Below are 20,184 nucleotides of genomic sequence, written 5' to 3'. Positions count from 1 at the left end.
GAGTCCTGGAGAGAGTTAAGTGAACTGATGCTAAGAGAAATGAACAGAACTAGGAGTTCATTGTACATGGCAACAACAAGATTATATGATGATCAATTCTGATGGACATGTTTTTTTCCAATAATGAGATGATCCAGGAAAGTTTCAATGATCTTGTGATGAAGAGAGCCATCTATATCCAGAGAGAGTACTGTGGGAACTGAGTGTGGATTGCAACATAGCATTTTCATTCTTTTTGTTGTTATTTGCTTGCATTTTATTTTCTTTCTCATTTTTTCTTTTGATTTGATTTTTCTTTAGTAGCAAGATAATTATATAAATATGTATGCATATATTGGAATTAACATATATTTTACCATGTTTAACATATTACTTGCCATCTAGGGGAGGAAGTGGGAGGGAAGGCAGGAAAAATTGGAATACAATGTTTTGCAAGGGTTAATCTTTAAAAATTATCCATGCACATGTTTTGAAAATAAAAAGTTTTAATAAAAAAAAGAGCATTGTGGTTTTTTTTTCTCCAGGCTTGTAATGCTTTTCAGGATTTTAAATGATTTCCCCCCTACTTTGTGAAGGAGGAGGAAAATCTATAACACCAGAAAGTGATAGAAAACTGCCAAAGCTTAGTAAACTCCATGACCGGTTTATTCCTGCTAGTATATATCATAGGGAAAACAAATATATTGATGAGTCCCTCTCTAAAAAGCATCAAAAATTGCAGCTGGCTGAGATAAACCTGTTGTGGAAAAAGTTACAGATTATGTAATTTGGACTATTATAGACATAGCTGTATCATGTCCAGGTCTGGCTCTCCCAAATTCTTTCTGCAAAAGGTCAAAAGTCAGTGGCTTTAGGGAAAGTCATGTGGTCAAACCTTTTTAATCAAAGAGCTTCTTCATCTGGATATTCACAGCAAAGAGCTGAGGGATAGAAATAGAGCAAGATTATTATTCTGATTTAATAGATAAAGAAACAATGTAGGCTCTTAAAATTATAAGGTCTTACCTGAAGTTACACAGCAAATTAGAGTTTTACCCCTGATTTTCTTCTTGGCCTACATCTAAACTTTGACAGTAACTGGACTCAGTTTCCCAAACAGGAAAATCGTCTTTGACCCATTTAGGCAGTACACTGGATTGAGCACTAGGCTGAGTCAGAGGATCTCATCTTCGTGAGTTCAAATATATATTATCTATAAGATCCAGGACAAGTCACTTCACCCTTTTTGCCTTAGTTTCCTCATCTGTAAAATGATCTGGAGAATGAAATGACAAACCATTCCAGTATCTTTGCCAAGAAAACTCCAGGACTGAAAAAAAATGACTATATAACGGCAATAATCACACTATTATATTCCTATGATATTATATATATATATGTCATAATTCTGTACTGAATTACAGAATTCAGTAATTCAGAAAGAGATAAATATAATTTGTTCAACATCCCCAAGGAGTATATTTTTGAGATAGGATTTAAAGTCCGTCTCTCTGATTCTGGGTCACTCAGACACAATGTCTCCCAATTATATTTTATTTGCACAAAGTCATGCAGCATTTTTTATAGCATCAAAATTATATCTCAGTTCTTACTCTGGTTCATAAAACTTCAGTCATGTAGTGCGTAGAAGGCAAAGTAGTTACTAGCCCTGGACCCATATGTTCTTGCTCTGGCAGTAGTATAATGGGGAATGACTATTGGTATGCCTCCTATTCTTGCTCCTCAAGGTCCTTTCCTGGAATCTTCTTCATGGTGCATCCACCACTCTAGGTAGTATCTATCTATCTATCTATCTATCTATCTATCTATCTATCTATCTATTTATCTATCTATCTATTTATCTATCTATCATATAGATATAGACATATAGAAAGATATATATATATACATATATATATAGGTATAGATAGGTATAAATAAAGACAGAAAGATAGATAAATCTACATAGATTTAAACACATTTATATAATTAGATAAAGACAGATATCGATAGATATATACCGACAAACAGATCTACATAGGTATAAAACATATCTATACAAATAGATATAGATAGATAAAAGATAGATTAACATAGTTATAAATGCATATTTATATAGATAGATATAGAAAGATAGAAAGAAACATAGATGACAGACAGGTAGGTATGTAGATAAAAAGAAAGAAAGAGAGGTAGTTAGATAAGTAGAAAGAAGACAGATAGATCTACATAGAAATAAATACATATTTAGGTAGATATAGACAGATACAGATAGATGAATATAGACAGAAAGAAAGACAGACAGGTAGATATACAGGTAGATAGATAAGATAGATAGAAAGACAGGTAGATAAAAATACAGATAAATAGAAAGATATATCTACATAGATATTAATACATCTCTATATAGATAGATATAGATAATGTACTTACAACCCCAAAGGTCCCATTCTTTGAGTCATTATGGGTCACAGCTGCTGACCTCAGCATCCTGTAGCTTGGGATCTTCCTCTTCCAGGCTCATCCCCTAACTTCCAACTATCAAAAGACAGTCAGCCGATAAACCAGTAATTATTTAGTGCATAGTATGTTCCAGCTTAGTTCTAGAGATAGAGAGGTCAAAATGTGTTTTCTACTTTCAAGGGATTCATATTGGAGTAGGGGAGGAAGTGTGACTAGGTAATGTGAGAGGAAGTCTAGCTATGACAGGAAGCCAATGGTGAGAGATGAGGGTCAGTAAAGGCCTCTTGTACCATCTTCTTAGAAGTAGAGGTGGTGGGGGGGAACAGGACTGTTGTTCTTTTCCTTGGCTTAACTGCCCACTAAACACATGTTTTGTAATGTTTGCAGTGCCAGGAGTTCTGGATATATAGAAAACTGGGTCCCATTGCAAAGAATGAGAAACCACCTCTGACCCATTCCTTTTTCAGCTGGCTTCTGTAGACAGGACTCATGCTCTGCTCTCCCAGAAGGAACTAGGAAAACCTGTTCCAGTCTCTCCTGCCTGCACATGACATTTGCCTTTGCTATTGGTCAAGTCTTTGGAGAGGAGGGGGCCAGAGTTGAGGACATTGCTATTCTTGTCAGGGGCCCTCCTGCTGTTGTTCTTTTTTGTAGGGTTGAATCAAATTATATATTACACAACCCCAGAATTATGAGGTGTCGGGGTTTAACATCCCCTTTCCTTCCCCCGCCAAGGGAAAGGAGTGAACCTTCTGGCCTGTTCCCAGGTACCTACTTATTAAGTCCTACCCAGGAGTTGCAGAGCTCTGCTTGCAAATGTGGGGAAACAGAGCTCACCGTGCTGACGTTGGTAGCTGCACACAGACGCACATGGAGTATTTTAGTAATTGCTTGCTTGATGCTTTTTATTTATCTACATATGCCCAGAGAGAGGCTGCCACCCACTCAGTTTCTCTTGGAAAATCACACACACATGTGCCCCAACACATTCAACCACATTCCCAACTCTGCCCACTCAGTGCCTGCCTGGCCCCATTCACAGGGAGAAAATAGCAGCAGCCACGATCAGAGGGGGATTGGGCTGTCAGATGATCCTCCCCCTCTTCATGGCGACAGCACTAACCAGTCGCCCACCCTCTTAGCTTTCCTTAAAAGGCAAGGCTTATTGTCTGTACGGGGAGAGGAAGAACACATGAATGGGCACAATTTTTCCTTCTCACTTTTTTTTTATTTTATTTTAAAGAATGATTGCTTAACCTAGACTTACCATCAAACTGTCAATAAAAAGACATTTAGTAAATGCTTCTAGGTGCCCAGCATTGTGCTAAGCACTAGAGATCAAAATAAAAGAATGAAACCATCCCTATCTTCCAGAAACTTAATTTCTAGTAGGGGAGATGCTCTATGCAAATAATCATATCAGCCCTGCTTCACTTAAATCCAATTCCCTTTCATGTCATTGGTCCTCTTTGAAAACAAAGGACAAACAACAAGAATAATCATCTAACAGTAGACAGCTGCTGAATCTGGGATATTCTCAGTGTCTCATTCAGGAATTGCTCAGCCCTGGATTCATGTAAGCAGACCAATCTTGCATCTCTACCTGTCAACTGGACATTTGGAATCAGATATCCCTTAGGCATCTAAAATGCAGTATGTCTAAAATCTAATTTTCTTTCTAAAGCTCAGATCTGACTATGTAATGCTTTCCTTCTCCCTGACCCCCACTCAATAAGTTCCAATGGTTATAAGACCCAGATTAAAATTTTAAATCACTTTGAATTTTAAAATCCTTCATAACCTGGAATATTATTGCTTTGTAAGAAATGACCAGCAGGATGAATTTAGAAAGGTTTGGAGAGACTTACATCAACTGATGCTGAGTGAAATGAGCAGAACCAGAAGATCACTGTACACTTCAACAACAACACTGTATGAGGATGTATTCTGATGGAAGTGGAAATCTTCAACATAAAGAAGAGCCAACTCACTTCCAGTTGATCAATGATGGACAGAAATAACTATACCCAGAGAAGGAACACTGGGAAGTGAATGTAAATAGTTAGCACTACTGTCTATCTACCCAGGTTACTTATACCTTCGGAATCTAATACTTAATGTGCAACAGGAAAATTGGATTTACACACATATATTGTATCTGGGTTATACTGTAACACATGTAAAATGTATGGGATTGCCTGTCATCTAGGGGAGGGAGTAGAGGGAGGGAGGGGATAATTTGGAAAAATGAATACAAGGGATAATGTTATTAAAAAAACTACTCATGCATATATACTGTCAAAAAATTTTATAATTATAAAATTAAAAAAATAATAAAAAATAACCAAAAAAAATCCTTCATAACCTAGTCCCTTCCTATTTTTCTAACTTTCTTATACCTTACATCTTTCCCTGCCTCTGTTCTAAACACACATCTGTTGTGTGTGATCCCTTAAAATTGTGATCCCTTACTATTCCTCAAACAAAACATCTCAACTCCCCAATATGGGCATTTTTTTTCCAATATGGGCATTTTTAATAGTTGTTCCCAATCTGTGGGATAGTCTTCCTCTTCACCCCAACTTCCTGGTTCAAGTCTCAAGTCAAATCCTACTTTCTTCAAGGAACTTTTGCCAGGTTCTAGATTACTAGAGCCTATCTTCTAGGATCACCTCCAAATTCCTCTCTGTATAACTTGTAGTGCCTGTTTTTTTGCATGTTACCTCCCCTGACAATGTAAATTCCATGGATGAAGGAACCATTTTTGCCTCTTTTTTTTTTTTTTTGCTTTGTTGTTGTTGTATTTCCATGCTTAGTACCATGTCTGGAACATAGGACATATCCAATAAGGAAGGAAGTCTCAGGACTCCACTCCTGACTCCCAGGTCTTCTATATTAAGCATTAGTTGTCCTCTTACCTTGGAAGGTCTTTTCACCACTTTGAAACTCTGACCTTCCTATCTAGGAAGATCCTGATTTTGAGAAAGGACTCAGGCCAATATGATCATTCTAATAATCCTTTCCCAGAACCAATCATGTCTGAACTTCTATACCACTACTTTTCAGCTCCCTTTTATGTATTTCTCTCATTAGAATGATCAGGGGTACTCTCAAAGATTCCCAAAGATTAGAATCTTTGAATGTAGAGAATCTTTTTTTTTTCTTATCTCAATGATTGACATAGTACCTGGTACATACTAAAAACTTAATAAGTTCTTCTAGACTTAACTGGAGGAGTATAAAGGGGCAGAATCATTCTGCTCTTATGCCAATTTTAGGGTAGCATATTCTCTTAGAGAATACTGAGATGCAGGAGGGACTCATGTCTGCTCTGTTATTAATAGGCTTTATAAGGGTTAATTAGAGTAACACAAGAGATCAGTTGTACTGGGGTATTGCAGGACAAAGTAACATGGTGGACCCTTGCATTAATCCTATAATCCTAAATTGGGTCAGGTATTAAACAGTAATAAAATAAAGCATTTGCAAGTTTTTCAATGGAATAGTTAGAGTTCTTTTGCTATTTATATTTATGCAAGATAGTTTATATTTTTCTGTGTCTTCATAGGTCATATTCTCACTCTGGCTACTGTATTTAAGGGTCCTGACATTGAAAGAGTTGGTGGACTATAGGAAACCTGAAATCCTAGATCTTGCATTAATAAGTTGACATTCAAGGTCATCCCTTTTCTGCTTCTAATTTACCTTTTTTGACTTATCTTCTATTTTCTTTCTTTCTTTCTTTCTTTCTTTCTTTCTTTCTTTCTTTCTTTCTTTCTTTCTTTCTTTCTTTCTTTCTTTCTTTCTTTCTTTCTTTCTTTCTTTCTTTCTTTCTTTCTTTCTTTCTTTCTTTCTTTCTTTCTTTCTTTCTTTCTTTCTTTCTTTCTTTCTTTCTTTCTTTCTTTCTTTCTTTCTTTCTTTCTTTCTTTCTTTCTTTCTTTCTTTCTTTCTTTCTTTCTTTCTTTCTTTCTTTCTTTCTTTCTTTCTTTCTTTCTTTCTTTCTTTCTTTCTTTCTTTCTTTCTTTCTTTCTTTCTTTCTTTCTTTCTTTCTTTCTTTCTTTCTTTCTTTCTTTCTTTCTTTCTTTCTTTCTTTCTTTCTTTCTTTCTTTCTTTCTTTCTTTCTTTCTTTCTTTCTTTCTTTCTTTCTTTCTTTCTTTCTTTCTTTCTTTCTTTCTTTCTTTCTTATGGCTTTTTATTTACCAGATCTATACAACATTGACAATTGCCAAACCTTTTGTTCCAATTTTTCCCCTCCTTCCCCCCCCCCCATGACAGGTTGATTAATACATGTTAAATATGCTAAAGTATAAGTTAAATACAATATATGTATACACATCCATACAGCTATTTTACTGTACAAAAAGAATCAGATTTTGAAATAGTTCTACTCTGTTTCTTTTAGCCTTCCACATTCAAGCCATGCTCAACAGCTTACATTCCTTATTCTAATCCTGCTCTCTTCTGTCTCTGCATTTGCATATGTATTGTTTCCCCGGCCAGGGAGAGACTATGCACATTTCTATCCAGAGAAATCCTTCCCTAGTCTAAAAGCCAAAAGCTACTTCCTCTTCTATGAAGTCTTACCTGTCTTTCCACCTAGAAGTGGTCCCCTTTTCCTCAAATCTTCTCTTTTTACTTTGCCTCTTAAGTCTTTAATAATTTTACAATAAGCATTAATCATTAATAAATAATTAAACATTTATTATGCAATTACTAAGTAATGGAAACTATTTGAAGGCACTTGATATAAAAATGAACTGTAACTAAATAGGTTCTGCTCTCAAGAAGATTGCATTCTACTAAAATATATATCTTGAGGAGGAGAACAATTTGTTCCAATAGTCATGAAGATGGTTGAAGCCGGTGCTGTGGAGAGTTTATTTTGGTCAGACACTCAAGACACCAAGGTAATTCACTGTTTCCCTGCTGCCTTTTGACTTTTGTCTTACTACTAAACTTTGATGATTGGAGTGAGGATGACAACTTGATGCAACTTCTGCTTCGCTTACATTTAATTCATGTTTGGGCCAAAATATCATCCTATTATGTCATTGATCCTCTCTGAAAACAAAGGACTAGCAACATCTCAACTAATTGTGCATAGTTCAGTTCCACAACTCCAATTTCCTTGAAGGCAGGGAACATATTATGTAAATTATATACATACACGACATATACATACATATGTATGTAGGTATGCATACACACATATATATACACACATATGTACGTTTTTAATCCTTAATGCTAAACACAGTGCCAGATGTCATAACAGCTGCCTAGTAATGTGGCCAAAATCTTCCTGGCTATTGGAAGAAAGAAATGAGCATTTATTAAGCACCCTCTCTGTTCTAGGCACTGTGTTGAACACTTTACAAATGTTATGTCATTTAATCCTCACAATAACCATGGAAGACAGATGCCATTGTTATTCTCAATTTATAGTTGAGGAGGAAGATAGACTTGCTTAGGATCACTCAGCTTTGCAAGTAGCTTAGGCCAAATCTGAATTTAGGTTTTCCTCACTCCAAGCCCAGTGCTCTATCTCTTTCATCACCTAGCAGATTAGTTTTACTGTGGGTGTGGACACAAATAATCAGACTGGAATTCTCCTTATCTTCACTACTATTCAATATAGTACTAGAAATATTAGCTTTTAAAAAAAGAAAATATTAGATTTAGCAAAAAGGAGGAAAAAAAGAAATTAAAAGAATTAGAGTAGGCAATGAGGAAACAAAACGATCACTCTTTGCAGATGATATGATGGTAAGCTTAGACAACCCTAGAGAATCAACTAAAAACATTCCTTGAAATAATTAACAATTTTAGCAAAGTTTCAGGATATATAGATCCACATAAACAATAATAAAGTCTAGCAGCAAAAGATAGAGAAATTCCATTTAAAATAGCTGTAAACAAATAATTGGGAGTTTACCTGGCAAGAACCATATTACACAATTAAAACATTTTTCATGCAAATAAAGGCAGATCTAAACAATTAGAAAAATATCAATTGCTCATGAGTAGGCTGAGCCAATATAATATGAATGATAATTCTGCCCAAACTAATACCAAAATTTCTTGAAAGAACTAGAAAAAATGATAACAAAATTCATCTATAGGAACAATAGGTCAAAAATATCATGAGAATTAATGAAAAAATACGAAGAAGATAGTACAGTACATTTGCCAGTAAGCTCTCCTCCTCCTGGAGGCCAAGTTTATTTGATTTCTTGGCAGTAGTTTCCTAACTTTTTTTTTTTTTTTTCCTGTGACATCCTATTGCTCTCCTTTATGGTAATTTTCCCTTTACCAGAATAGGCTGCCACAGCATCAAATAACCACTAATTCTTAGAATATAGTTGCATTTTAAAAAAAAGCAAAACAATAAAACAGTTTCCTTATGTCATCAGACTTTGTATTCTTGGAACTGAACTGATTTTTGCCTAAAACTGGCTTGCTTGGAAACATAGAACCTCAGAAATGGAAAAGAACTTAAAGTCTTAAAGATGCAGGAATAATAGAACCTCAAAAAAGAATCTATTTGTCAGGGTTTATTGAGTTTGCTAGCAGGGGAGTCACATCAAAAGGAATAGATTCTCCAGTGAGATTACAGAGAGCCACTATGTGTTTAACTCACAAAGGAAGGGGAAAGCTTTAGGCAAAAAGGAATTGGGAGGGGATGTTGCAAAGGGCTGGTTAATTAGATAAGATATTTAGGATCTAAGTGGTCAGCCTAGTTCCTGGAATCTATGAACCATTAAAGTTTTCTGGAATAGATGGTATCATAAAAGGATATCCTTGCAGTTAGAGTGGTAGTGGTAGTAGGGTTGGAGGGGTGGGGAGCACAAGGATGACCCTTTAATTGATAGGCTAAAGCTTTACACAAGATGGAGGGAATTATGTTTAGTTTGTGATCCAGTCTATTAGTCCAATCAAACCAATATAGGCATCCCCCCAAAAGGGGCCATCCAGTCTTCATGAGAAAATATTTCCATAGGAGAAACTCACTACCTGCCAAGGATAACCATTCCACTTTTGGGTACTCTAATAGGAAATTGTTCTTAGAAACATCTAGATATGATAGTAGATAAAGCCCTGGGCTCAGAGGTCAGAAAACCTGAGTATAAATTTGGATCCAGACATACTAGCTGTGTGAAGACACTTACTAGGTATGTTGACTTTGGTCAAACCACTTAACATTTGTGTGTCTCAGTTTCCTTAATTGCAAAATGGGGATAATAACAGTAATTACTTTTCAGGATTGCTATAAGGATCAAATGAGGTCAGAGTTGTAAAGCACTTAGCAAAGGGCCCAGCAAAGAGTAAGCACTTAACTATTTCTTTCCTTCTTTCCTTAGACTCTAAATCTATCTCTTTTCAATTTTTATGCATTGATCTTGGTTTTTTTCTTCTGAAGTTCCACAAAGCAAATCTGAGCTCTCCTTCCCATGAGCTTCTACCCCTCTCCCCAATTCCTCAAGTATTCTTAAACTGAACATTCCATTTCATTCCTTTTCATTGGTACAGGTCTTTCACCATCTTGGTCACCTTCTCATGTATGCACTTTATTTTTTCTTTTCTTTTCTTTTTTGTTTTTAAGTCAGGAAATTAAGGTTAAGTGTCTTGCCCAGGGTACACATTTGAACTCAGGTCTTCCTTCTTACAAGGTCAATGCTCTATCCATTGTACTATCTAGTTGCCCTTGCACTCTATTTTTCAATATCCTTCTTAAAAGTTGTATCTAGAATTGATTACAATATGTGAGGCATGCTAGGTTATGTTATGACCAAGGTAGAGTACAGTGAAACCATCATTCTCATTCTAGATTCTCTCTCTTTCTCTCTCTCTCTCTCTCTCTCTCTCTCTCTCTCTCTCTCTCTCTCTCTCTCTCTCTCTCTCTCAGTATCCCTTAATATCTCTTACAATTGTGTTAACTTTGGGGCTACCGTGTTATACCATGGACATATATAAAGGCTATGGTCCACTAAAACTCCCAAATTTTTTGCAGAGAAACTAGTGAAAGACATTTCCATATTAGGAAGATCTACTATTTGAATTCTAGAAAAAAAAGACTAGTAAGAAAACACCTTCTCATACCCCAGCCTTTCAGAGACTTTTACCCTTTGGTTACCCTATGCACAGGAGACATTTGATAAATGTTTTTGGAATTCAATAAAATTGAATTGTGTGACCTCCCAGAATTCACTCCCTTCTCTAGAGTTTTGATTTTCCATCTGTAAAAGAAGGGGTTGTGCTAGGTGCTCTCTGTAGGTCCTTTCTTATTCTGACATTTTGTGATTCCTTAGAGAAAAGCTATAAGATTCTTTCTGATCTTCAGGATTCTTAATATATTTGCCTTTTACCATGGGCTTATATGATCATAATAATTCATAAAATTATCTAGCTTGACTGTGGAAACTCCTCTCTTGATTCTAGCTAGGAGAGGAGTAAGGTGAGAGCCAGAGAATTCTCAAATACTGCAATGTTCTGCTGGGTGTCATGAAGGTAATGTGCAGAGCTCTCACCAGAAAAGAGTAAGCCCTTTCTATTATTAAGTAATGGAGTCTAAAAATACCTGTGTCTAAGTGACCTCAAAGGAGCAGTGAGCCTGAAGGCAGTCCTGCATTAACGAATAGCCAGAAGTGACATCTGTCTACCAGAGATTTGTTAGTGAAGGAAGTATTGGAACTTGTCCCAATGTTCTCCTTTCTCAGCTCCTTCTTCTGACTTCCTTTAAGAGCTCAGATCTCATTTTCTAAAAGCCATTCTCAAACCCCCTTGTTAGAGCCTCCCCTTTCATATTTACCTCCAATTTACCCTAAACCTATTTTGTATACACATAACTGTTTGCACATTGTCTCACCCACTAGAATATGAGAGCAGGGACAGTTCATGGTTTTCTATTATATCCCCAGAATTGAACAGTGCCTCGTACATAGTAGGGGCTCAACAAATACTTGTTGACTTGATTCTGAGCAATGCTGGAATTAGTTCCAGATTTATGAATCCCATTTGACTATACCCTTTGCCTGTTACCCTTTTTTTGGCACAAGCTCATAGGAGGCTTTCAGTAGAGGGCTGGTAAAGATGATACAAAGCTTTTAGAATTTCCAAGTCATTTCAGGATTTTGACTTAGCCTCCTTCACTACATCCTTATTTTCTTCTTTTTTTCTTTCAGCACTATGGTCCTTTAAAGGCTTATTTTTGAGCTCTGCTGCTTAGAATAGGATTGCTCTTTTTTGTGTCAGATCCTGAGTCTTTGCTGTCCTGAGCCTTTGAGACTGGTTCAAATTAAGTCATAAAATATCTAGGCTAGGTCAACATAAGCAAATATTTACTCAAGGGAGAGCTATCCTGAATGTTTAAGTTTTTCTAAATAAGCTCAGAAATGTTTAGATATCTAACTAACTCCTTCACTGAAATATCTGAGTTTTTTATTTGCTTAATTAATAAGCTTAATATTCCTTGTCTTTCCACATATTTACTATCTTAAAACCCATATTCATATGTCCACTCTACAAAACCCAAACTTTCCTTCTCTATCTAGCAGATGTTTTCTTTCCTTTTAAAAAAAAATTCTATTGGGGGAGGATTCTGGGAAGATGGCAGAGAAGGCTGGTAAATTACAAGCTCTCCAGATTTCCCCCACAAATACAACAAAATTGTGCCTCAGAGCAAACATAGACTGGTAAAAAAATCAAGCAGACTTGAAACAGAAATTGGGTCCTCCTGGGACAACCTGAGAATATCGAAAGAAAAACTCCAGGCTGAAGATTAACCCATGTGAAGTGCTAGCTCTGGGCTAGCTCCAAAGAAGCATTAAATGGGGAGCCCTGTGGTTAACTGGGCTTGGCTGAATCCTCAAAAGGAAGAACAGAGACTTTTGCCTTCTGGATAGTGTGTAAAGTCTGGGTCTGAGTCAGAAACAGTGAACCTTGGCTTAATAGGAAGACCAGGCCCACCTATGCTATAGGGACACAGCCCTGGGTGAAAACCAGAACACTAGGAATGCAGAGGCAGTGGGGCAGGGATGCTGCAAGCTGTGGGCACTTATAGAAGGGTGTATTTTTTGGTTTGGGGATTCAGGGAGAGCTCAAGTGAAGCTAGAGTCACCCTGTCCGCATTCCATGGTTAGAGGTGCTTACACTAATACCTCTTATTAAAAAAAATAAAAATAAGCCTGCAAAGAAGAAAGAACTACACCATAGAAATTTACTATGAGAACAGGGTAGTCATGGGTTTATCTTCAGAGGACACTGAAGTAAAAAAAATAAAAAAATGAGTAAAAAGAACTTCTACTTCAAAGAGTAATGTATAGAAAGAACTCAAAAAAGAATTTAAAAATCAAATGAGAGACATTGAGGACAAACTAAAAACTAAAATTAAAACCATCTAAGAAAAAAAAAGATTATAAAAATTAGCCAATTAGAAAAGGAGATACATAGTTTCAAAGATGAAAGTAACTTTTTGAAAATTCGAATTGGGTAAAGGGAAACCTGTGAAGTTATGAAAGACCAAAAAAAAAAATTCTAAAGAATGAAAAATAGAACAAAATATGAAACATCTCATAAGAAAAATGATATATCTAGAAAACAGATCAAGAAGAGAAAATATAAGAATAATTGGGCTGCCTGAAAGTTGTGACCAAAAAAATAGAACCTTGAAAAAATAATGCGAGAAATAATCTAAGAAAATTATACTGAAGTTATAGAATATGAGGGGAAAGTAGAAACAGAAAAAAAAATCTGATATCTACCTCAATGAGATCCTTTGTGGAAAACATAGGAATATTATTGCCAAATTTAGAAACCCCCAGATCAAAGAGAACACTTTGCAAGAAACAAGAATAAACCAATTCAAATATGCTGGAGCTACAATTAGAATTGTGCAGGACTTATCAGCAGCTGCAATAAAAGACTGCAGATACTGGAATAATATTAATAACAATCAAAAGAACTAGACCTGTGGCCAAAAATATCATATCCAGCAAAATTACCAATAATATGAAGGAGAAACATGGACATTCAACAAACTTGCATATTTTCAGGACTTTCTATCAGCCAAAACAAAATTTAATAGAAAATTTATCATGTAAGAGCCAATATCAAAGGTCACTTTCAAGGAACTCAACATGGACAAATTGCTTATTTTTTTTTAACATGGGAAATATGTAAGTGTTTAAGATTGACATCAACAATAGTGCAGCTCAAAAGAAAGATTAGGACAGAGTTAAGATAAAAATAGTAATGAGGTGCAGAGTACAAATAGACACAGAGACATTAAAGGGGAGAAGAGGGCTTATAGTTCTGAAAACTTAATCATATCAAGAATGGATTCAATAGGCAGCACTACATATATACCATGAAGGATATAGCACCCTTCAAAGTTTATAAAGAAATAAGGAAGAAGGGATGGGCAGACAGAGAAGCAAAGAGTGAGGGAAGAAGACAAGGGAGGGAACCATGGTTGGGGGGAGTTTAAATAATAGCAAGTCAAGTCATGGAGCAGAATTAAAATAAAGAGTAAGCAAGCATAGGAAAGATAATGTGTCTGTGTATGTGGGGGGGAAGTGTGTGTGTATGTATGTATGTACATGCACATATCTAGATATGTATACATAAATATATCCTTTTTAACTATAGCCTGCTTGAGTATAGTGAGAGGGATGAAAAGGAAAACAAAAACAACAACACAGGATGTATTTTAAAAAGGTGCACAGCAGAGAACAAAAGAACAATTTACAAGGTTGTAAAGTTGATACTCATGAATATAATTTCTTCTATTAATATATATATATATATATATATATATATATATATATATATATATATATATATATACTTTTTGGAACTATATATAGATATAGATATATATATATATATCTATATATATATATACTTATTGTTATATATTTTGAATTCTCTCTGGTGTTCTGCTGGGCACTTACGGGAAAAAAGAGAATAAAGAATTCTTGGGAAAAAATACTAAAAATTTTATTTATATTGGGGTTAAATGACTTGCCCTGGATCACACAACCAATATTAGCATCTAATATGAAATTCTTCTGATTACAGGTCCCAAGTGCACTAGTCTACTGCACCACTCGTTGCTTCTGTCCTAGACATACTTTCAAGACACAAAATATCTTCTCTTTAGGCATTATTTTTTTTTTTTACTTCCATGAACTTATGATCTTATCAAAATTGGCATTAAATCTACCAAGGAGGACAGCAGCTCATCTACAGCTTCTCATCCTGCATACGTCTTACCTATGTCCTCCAGGCAACATTGACCTTTTGTGCTAGATATCTTCCTATGAATTTCTTAGCATTTCATAGGTAGCTGTGCAAAAATCATTCTTGGAAGCCTCATTGTTGCAGCAGGAGAACACTGAGACTTTAAAGGCTGTTCCCACTGTAAACTCTTGAGGTTCAACCAAACCACAGGAGGACAGAAAGCAGTCTGTCAGATGATTGCTGTCTGTCTGAGAGAAGCTATATAAGGAAAGAAAAGAGTAAATTAAAGAACTATTATCATGAAGTTAAAAGTAACTAAAAGTACAAAATTAAAACAAATCTATTCAGTAGTGGACCGAGTCTCTATCTAGTAGCTCCTCAAGTTGTCTTATGCTACAGAATGTGATTGCCATTTTCTCTGGAGAGATAAAATGAAGTGAGATTTTCCATTTTAGCCTCCTACAACAATTTATTTTATTCCCAGAGCTTCCCCAAATATTGGGTTGATTTCATCTTCCCCACTTTGGTTGATTCTTTTGGCATATTTCATCATCTCTATCAAGGACTAGAAGATAAGGGGATCAGTCTAAAGGGTTCAGATTGTCCCATCCAAATTCCCTTAGTCAAAGAGAAATGACTAATCTTTCTTGAATAATATTTGATCTATACAAATATAATCCTTCAGAACCCTATCCTTCTATATTAAAGGAGAGGGGACAAGGAAAACAATTCTGTGCAGGGATAACACTGAAGATTAACTCCATATATTCTGACACGCATCTCTCTATACACTATGTAAGAGTCATCCAAGCTTCCTCTCTTGATTAGAGATATTAAAAACCCCAATTATGATCAATAATAAAAAGAGGGATGGTTTGACCAACTGGCTACAAGAAAGTAGCATGTAATAAGGGGAGAAGCAACGGATTTGGAACTAGAGAATCTAAGTTCAAATCTGGACTCTGCCTATCTGGTCATAGGAACTCACTTTCTTAAGGGGCCCCAGTTTTCTCATCTGTAACGTTAAAAAGGCAAGACCAATGATCTTTAAGATTTCTTTCAGTTCTTGATTCTCAGATTCTTGAAAGTAGGAAGCTTTCTTGTTTGAGATAGTCACTCTTTATAATTGGTTTTATAAAGTAAAGTGGGAAAAATAGAGCAGCATCTTTCTCATGTATCTTTAGAGTTAAAGGCTTAAAGAAATAATACAGCAGCATCTCGACCTACCTAAGTGGACAATTAAGTGATAGCAATGATGATAGGAAAGAGAGAGAAAATTTGGTGACTGCAGTGAAAAGCAATGATGCCATAAAAGGGAAAAGAAAACAAATTCTGGAGGAAGTTAGTTGTAAGCTCTGCCTGTCGTATTGATGAATGAGCTGTGGACCCATCCAGACCGCTTAGTTTCCTCTTGTGCTTAAGCAGATTCTCCTGTCCATCAATCACTGAGCAAGGGGAGAGGAGGAAGTGGAACACTGGGTCCCACACATGAAGCTACTTGTATAAATATGTACAAACAAAAACCTGAAATATTCCAAAAGGACCTTTACAAATGCTCAGCACATATACATTTAAAAAACCTTGCTTCTTCACTCTGTCCAGTTGTATTGAATTACCACTCTTCTCTTTTATGGGACTTCTGGGAAAACCTGGAAGCATTTTTAGAGAGTGTTCCCTGGTGGATTTAAGGGATTTTGTGACCCCATGGAATGAACCCTGAATCTGTATTTCAATGACTTGAACTTGAAGCTCATCTCTGCTCTTTACTACCAATTTAAATTCGAATCACTTTTTTTTCTTGACCTCAGTTTCTGAACCTGTAATATTACAGGGTGCCTCATTAAAATCTGTAAACATACAAATGACAAATTTTATAGCAATTCTACCATATTGCCTCTGGAGGATAGCACAGGTCTCATTTGCTTGAGGAGACACTATTCTGGACCATGAAGATACACATTAGTATAAGCAAAGAGAGACTGATGAAACTTGTCAGATTTAGTAGAAAGTTTATTTTTACGCCCCCATCTAGAGTAAATTTTAAAGCTCTTTATAATACCTAGTTCATATTTATAAGGTGATTTATGGTTTACAAAATACTTTCCTCTGAGGTTACTAGTGACATGTATTATTAAACCCATTTTATAGATGAGTAAGCAGTATATTAATCACTTATGAATATCGAGGATTGGTCCATGCCTAGATTATCTATAATGGGGTCATCTATGAGTTAGATGTCAGGAACCTTTTTCTGACAAAGAAAAAATGATGCTTGCATCAAACCTGTATTTTACATTTCTAAAAGGGAATATAAATGTGATTATTACCCTTATCAGCATTACCACCACCATAATCTTTAAGAAAATTCAGCCTTGCAAGTGCAAGATGAGGAAGGAAGTGAGGCTGTTATGTATCTTTAAAAAATCTTGCAATTTTAGTGGATGGAGTAAACAATATGACATCCAATTAAAAACAATTTAATCTTAGTGTGCCTGAGAGGTGTAATACCAAGGACTAGGTAGATGGTATTCCCACTGTCCTTTGCCATGGTCAGAATTATTTGGAATATGGTGTTCAATTCAGACGTACTGTATTTTAGGAAGAATATTGATAAGTTATAATATATCAAAGGAGACAACCAGAATGATTTAAGGCCTTATGAAGACAGGCTGAAAGAATTCTTATTATTTAATCTGGAGAAGAAAAGACCTAGAACAGGCATGTCTGGCTATCTCTAGATGCAAAAGGGATAATGATTGCTCTACTTGGTCCCAGAGAACAAAGATAGAGGCAACAGATAGAAGTTGCAAAATGGTAAATTTAGCTTGATGGAAGGATATCCTAATAATTTTATTGATCTAAAGGTAAAATAGACCCCCTCTGGAAGTAGTTGCAATGGAATAAGAAAATCTCCTTAACGGAGATATTCAGTTGGATAATTCCATGCAAAACAGTAATTGAACTTCAGGTTGAACTAGCTGGTCTCTGAGGCTTCTTTTTATTCTGAGATTCTGGACCAATATAATTTTACTCTGAGGCCTTATAATGGTGATGCTGTGTTCTTGAAAACTAGTAACCAATGAACATTGAATAAACCAGACATGTTAAGCTCTGGTAGACCCTGCCAGACTTAAAATGTTTTAAGTGAAATGTAAGGTTTTTGAGAACTGGGACTATTTTTTCTTTGCTTGTGCATCTTCATTACCTAGCCCACTTACCTACATATTGTTGAATTAAACGATTGAATGAGTTATAGGCCTTCCTATATATGATGTTCACATGTGAAGAATAAATTGAGTTGAATTAAATTGAGCCTGAAACTTAGTTATGCATGGATGGTGTGCCTGTTGCTAAAGTAGACAGGATGCAGCTACAGCTAGGTCAGTGGCTGAAAGATAAGAAGCACATGGATTGCAATCCCATTTCAGACATTTGTCATGTGATCAAGTCACTTAACATCTGTGTGCCTCAGTTTTTCATTTGTAAAATGAGCATTTTATATTTGATAACCTTAAATTCTTCTTCACCAATTCTTCTTGGTGCTTTGACTCTGATCAAATTTTTAGTGTTTGATTAGGCTTCTAATCCAAAGGGAAATTACCATAAATTAGATTATTTTCTCCACAATCACTCACAAAAACTATATTAATACATACATAAAGATGTGCATTGGTGGATAAATTTCTTGCACTGAAAACAAAACAAGATTTTTGTGGTATCATCATACTGCCCTGAGTTTTAAGATATGTCCTTTCTTTATACAGGTCATGACTTGTTCTCAAATTTGATCCAACTTTCTTATCCTTGCCAATGACCTGAAGGAAAAATGTATGGACCTTAGTTGTAGTATCAAGTTAAGAAAAAAGAACACATATGTTTCTCATGTTCATTTCCTCCTCATCTTCCCTTTACAACTCAAGGTAAAGAATGTCAATTAATAAGGAGAAGGGAGAGGATCTCAGGATTGTTACAGGAAAACTGTATTCTTCTCCAGCTGCCTCATGTGTCTGTATATCTCAGTCCTATCTCACCAGTTGGACTGTGAATTCCTGGAAGGGATGGGCAGTGAATCAATCTTCTGAATCCCTTCCAGCAATCCAATGATGGGGCAAGCAGCCATGTGTTAAAGGATGAAAACAAGAGCAGGTAACAAAGTCTGAATGTAAAACAGTAGCATCATTCAGGAGGAAGAGTTACAGGAAACTAAAAAAAAAAACTAAAAAAAATAAACTGAGAGTGATGACAAATTTTTTGGTCCGATTTGTCTGCATAAAGCACTCTCAGAGTAGAAACTGCATCAGCAACTCATCAATAACTTAAAATCTTAGAAAGTTGCCTGAAGACTCTACGGGGATGAATGACTTACTCTTGGTCACACAAGCCAGTATATGCCAGAGACAAATTCTGAATCCAAGTCCTGATTGTTTTGTATCCTTTGTATTACACTATCTCTCAGTGAATTTTAAACACACACACACACACACACACACACACACACACACACACACACACACACAAGTACATACACACATACCCAAATGCTTAAAAAGATCTAGATATACTATTCAGTGTGGGTGGCAGAATGATAATGAAAGACAGAGAAGAGTTCTATCGAATGAATTACCTATTGTTTTCCTTGGTTGCTCCTTCCCCCACCAACCTCTTCTTAATGGGAATGACCTTCAGATAAAAAGTATAGAAAATGATGGAGAAAATGTTAATAATGCAGAATAAACTTAAAAGTATAGCATGCGTATTTTTAAAAGTTAAATATCTAACACCATGTCTCTGCTTGGGCCTGTTCTGTTAAAATTTTTTGTCAGTCATTCAAATGAAAACAGTGATGGGATGCTTATAAAATCTACGGATAATATAAAAAAGATGAGAAAACTGATACTATGAGGCCTAAGAAAACTATAGATTAAGCATTAGGGCTCAGGTTTCCTATCTGACCTTCATAATTCTTTAGCCTTTATCCCTCCCTGCTCCTGTTGTCCTCATTCCCCTTCCATGTGAAAACCTGAGCATCTATATACACCTTAATTGAAAGGAATTTTAAAAAGAGGCCATCTTAACTAAGTAGATCAAGGCCTTGATACTAGAATTTTTCTCTTTGCCCCTCATGGTCCCCCAAAAGAAGCCACTAATCACATCCTAAAGGAAGAAAAGGAACAATTACTAAATGGGGAAATTTGTTCAATATAAATTAGAGTGAGATGGGCCTCTCCAGATTCAATAGGGCAATTATTATATCTTGAGTAAAGAACAATTGATTACAACAAACAAATGTACCAGTCTGTGGTTTAACGGAAATCTGTATCCATAACCTGCTGGAGTTGTTAAGTCTCAAGTAAATATGTTCTTAATAACCAACTGGTATTTATTTAATGTACAATAACTCTCCCGCTAAGCCTAAATGAAATGCACAGTTAATTAAAACTATCTCTGTACCAAGACCTCAAGGGAAAATATTTCATACAAGCTGACTTGGGATTTTTTTTC

General features: G+C 35.7%; 1 long non-coding RNA gene across 1 annotated transcript; it reads right to left on the bottom strand.

Annotated features, from left to right (window-relative positions):
• Nucleotides 1-775: 775 nt before the first annotated feature.
• On the bottom strand, nt 776-19,328 carry LOC141553281 (uncharacterized). The gene is made up of 3 exons (XR_012485368.1): nt 19,307-19,328; nt 2,413-2,517; nt 776-920 (listed from the first exon to the last, which is right to left on the bottom strand). It is a non-coding gene; the product is annotated as an uncharacterized LOC141553281 (long non-coding RNA).
• Between the last annotated feature and the right edge of the window lie 856 nt (nt 19,329-20,184).

This window comes from Sminthopsis crassicaudata, chromosome 2 (genome assembly GCF_048593235.1).
Source record: "Sminthopsis crassicaudata isolate SCR6 chromosome 2, ASM4859323v1, whole genome shotgun sequence".
NCBI lineage: Eukaryota > Metazoa > Chordata > Mammalia > Dasyuromorphia > Dasyuridae > Sminthopsis > Sminthopsis crassicaudata.
Note: the sequence above shows the minus strand (reverse complement) of the source record. Positions and strands in the feature narration are given on the sequence as shown.